The sequence below is a fragment of the Cyprinodon variegatus genome, unplaced genomic scaffold (assembly GCF_000732505.1).
Source record: "Cyprinodon variegatus isolate N-32 unplaced genomic scaffold, C_variegatus-1.0 Scaffold83, whole genome shotgun sequence".
Classification (NCBI taxonomy): Eukaryota; Metazoa; Chordata; class Actinopteri; order Cyprinodontiformes; family Cyprinodontidae; genus Cyprinodon; species Cyprinodon variegatus.
In genome coordinates, this window is record NW_015150536.1 from 638568 (window position 1) to 642041 (window position 3474).

A 3474-nucleotide genomic window follows, 5' to 3' on the forward strand; every position below is an offset into this window, starting at 1 on the left:
ATACTTGAAATATTGCGATGCATTGCGATATTTTCACTGAACACTGTAAGAAAAAGATCCAGCCTTTACCAGTGGCTGACTGGCTGGGTATGATCTGGATAGTGTCTTCAATTGATACATAACTGAAAGCAACTGAATTCATACATAGCTGTATTTATTGAAATGACTTTTGGAGGTGTTGCCATGAAAACAAATACTGGACACAAATATTACTATTACTGGCGTGGACACACTGACAAAAAGATCTTAGGATTCATTAAACTTATAATACAAAGGATAATCAGTACCGTTTACATGGCCTCAGTGGTCCTTTTGCAATTTACGTGCGTCATATCAATTTCATTTTTACCTTCTTTGTTTTTAAAGCCAGAATGCATCAAAGCATCTGACTTGAAATGTGATGGAGCCGGGGGGCGAATTTTCTCAGTCTCCTCCATATTTTGTTTACGAATGACTCGTCGCAGTATCCCGCGGCCGGACATGCTTGTGACACAAGGCAGCGGGCGTCAACACATCCGCAGCGACATCTGATGGACTGGAAGTTGTATTCCACTTGGTTTGGCTGATGTGCGCCAACCATTAATTTATTTTATTTGTTCATTTTTTTTTTAAATAATCGATTCTTGCCTTCAAGAATCGATGCAGTAGATCACAAAAATTAGAATCGCGATGCATCGATTTGACGATTATTTTGCACACCCTTAGCTTTCACACTGAACCAGTCAGCACCAAGGTGTTGACAAAAAGTATTTGTATGTGAACAATTCCTTCAGTATAATCCCTATCCATAACTTCTCCTTATTTTTTGTGGTATCTTTACGCGACTAAATTGTTACATTTTCTTGAATGTATAGAGCCTACTTTTAGAAGATTTTGGCCTTGAAAATATGAAGTAACCATCACTGGTGCAAATGATCTAATGATACCAATTAGATGTTTACATTTTGTTAAATTAAAACCACAAACTTTAGTCTCCATGGGATTTCCTTTTTTTTTTTTTTTTTTTACAAATTAACACTTAACTGTAAAGTACAACAAAAAAAATCAAACATGGAGTTATTTCTTTGAATACGTTTGAAAAATGTGAATTTGCAAAGAGACAAATTTAGATTTATAATCATCAATAAAATATAGTCCAACCGATTCAATTTAGGAGTCACCTATAAGAACTAAAACAAAACATGCCTCAAGATTTGAACATCTCTCAAGCACTGTTCAGTACACTGTCTAACAAAGGGGCACAGACAGGGAAATCATAATCAGAGACCAAAGAGACCAATGGTAAATCTGGGGGGGGGTTAGCAAAGGTCTACGGCTCAGGAATGGGAATCAGTTGAAACATTTAACTATTAACTATACATAAATCATAAACAGTCTGCAGCAATCTCTGTTGGTTACAATGCTCTCAGTTGAGACTGAGATTACACTAAAGGACCATCACGTACAATCTCCTGTGACATTGTTATCACTGAATGTCTATACATTTTTTTTATATATATTAACAGTAATGGCAATAATATTGCCCTTTCAACATTTGGTGGGATGGGGGCTCATAAGTAGTGTTGCACCGATACCGATACCAGTATTGGACGGGGCCCCGATACTGCCCTAAAATGGTGGTATCGGTATCGGCAAGTACCAACAAATAGGGCACCGATACCATTTTGAGAGCCATAAGTTTATTCAACTATTGTAACCCACTCCTCGTAGGCAATAAAAAGTTCTACTGGATTCACTTTGTATTAGATTTTTTCCTGCTTCACAAAGGTAGGGAGCAGCTTGACAAAGCCATGATGGCAATTATTTTACATTATTATGGTATCGGTATCGGCCGATACTGCACAGCCAGGTATCGGTTATCGGTATCGGGGCCAAAAAATGGGATCGGCGCAACACTACTCATAAGTAGCCTGAGCAAAATAAATAAACTCAAAGAAGTGACCTACCATGACTATGAAGCTGATCCCAGTGGGAAATTTGTCCTCTGCATTTGTCCCCAACTATGTAGGGGCAGTGATTGCCATGCCAGTCCAGGGACTGACTGCAGTTCTACTGTAAGGTGCCTTGGTCAAGGTCAGTGACCGGCGTACCTAACATGTAACAACCAAACCATGCATTTTGCTTTAGGTTAATACACTATATTAATTAGGCTACATTTCGAGAAAAAAAAAGAAAATTCCACCATCCCCATTCTTTTTTTTTACAACTAGACTTCTGGGTTTACCTTCTTCTATGACAAAACCAGAACCATTAAAAAGGTCAGGTCAAAGTTATCTTTACTTATTAGAATGGCTCAGAAGAGAATTTTTGGCAAGATATGATGTTGCTCTTCATCCAACTGGACTGATCTTGAGTGGGCAAAGATTTCACTATCCATATGAAGTTTTATTAAGTTTTTTTCTTTAAATACCCTTTAAAACGGTGTACTCTAAACCACAAATAAACACTCTAAATGTGCTGGTCTTTAAATGCAATAGTACAATCTGCTCCAGCAGATCTGACTAAAACCTTCATTTTGGGGATTCTGTGACAAATCAGAGGCTCCCCAGCCTTTTCAAACATGAGATCTGTTACAGTGATATGAAGAGTGTTAAAAGATCTGCAATTCCCACACAGAAAAAAAGGTTGTGGGGGGAAATAGGAATCATATGTTTACATTCCAGTCTGAAAAGCTGAATTAACTTTTCTTCTCTCACTGATTGGCCTGCGCCGATCAAGCAGCAGAATTGAGAACTTTTTTTTGTTTTTTTATTGTACATGCTCGGTGGTGTTGCATCAATTATGTGCAAAGTGGAAGGCCACTGAGAGAAAATGGGTAGGCGATGTGCACGGGGGTCGTGCGCGTGAGAAAAGCGCGCGTGAGTGCGTGCAGAGTTTATTGAAAGAGTTCCTCTCTCCCTCCCTCCCTCCCTCCCTGCCTGCCTCCCCCTTCTTCCCTCCTCCCTCCAGGCCAGGCAGCAGCAGCCTGGGTGGTCCCCCTCTCTCTCCACTTTGGTGAGCTGTTGCTTAGCAGCTAATAATAGGCGATGTTTGCAAAGTAATTTGCCTCTTCCTTGGCCAATGGGAGTCGGAGCACTTTTCCATCAAACCTCCCTTTTCAGGATTTGCCGAGAGGCGAACTTCTCCAAATGTTAATCGGAGTTAGACTTGACACGGACGGACTGCAGACTGTTAGGCTTTCTACTACTACTCCTCCTCCTTCTACCACAGATACTACGGCTCCCCTCTGAGACGCAGTTTCACCAACTCTCGGGACGAATGAAGACTGAAGGATCTATACGGATTTCGGCGCATAATGTCGGGATGGAGTTTGGAGACTTGTTTGGCTCCGCGGAAGAGTAGAAGAGCGAGTTTGTCGCCGGTAGCGCTGGATGCGCTCCACGTCTATGTTGGATTACAGCCGTGTTTTCTGAACTCCAAGCATCGATTCCCCTCCGCATCGCTCCGCATCGCTCCTAACACCCTTGTTGGACT